At 34.7% G+C, this 415-nt stretch overlaps 1 protein-coding gene across 1 annotated transcript in view; it reads right to left on the bottom strand.

Moving 5' to 3' along the window:
- Positions 1 to 415, bottom strand: part of LOC119588864 (dosage compensation regulator-like) — a 10,341-nt gene that overhangs the window by 8,862 nt on the left and 1,064 nt on the right. The gene's annotated exons all lie outside the window — the stretch shown is intronic.

Genomic DNA, 415 nt, shown 5'->3' with positions numbered 1-415 from the left:
CAGATGACTTCCATATACTGTTAGTCGTTCAAGTAAAATTGCAATACACTGAAACTGTCTTACATTTAACAAAAAATAAAAGTGAAACACTTATGGTTCCACCTATTTCTTTAATATTATTTCAATAACCAGGGAAAATTTAAAGGCAAATCTAGAATTGTTTGTTAACCCAGTTACAACATGTAATGTCTAATCATGTCACTGAAAACAATTTTTGAAAACAAAGGACATCCAATCACATCATGCTCCAAGTTGTGCATTACACAGTTCTCTGGCTGTGGTCAAGGAGGTGAGACAGCCAAAGGTAGGCTTAAAGCTTTCTTCTTTGGCCATGAGTAACGAGCCAGGTAAATATACACCTCTGAGTTTTTTATGCACCACATAAATTCTAACAAAATTAGACTTCATACGGTTC

Source organism: Penaeus monodon, chromosome 24, assembly GCF_015228065.2.
Source record: "Penaeus monodon isolate SGIC_2016 chromosome 24, NSTDA_Pmon_1, whole genome shotgun sequence".
In the NCBI taxonomy this organism is placed as follows: Eukaryota; Metazoa; Arthropoda; class Malacostraca; order Decapoda; family Penaeidae; genus Penaeus; species Penaeus monodon.
The sequence above is the reverse complement of the archived record's forward strand: the minus strand, read 5'-3'. Positions and strand labels throughout refer to the sequence as shown.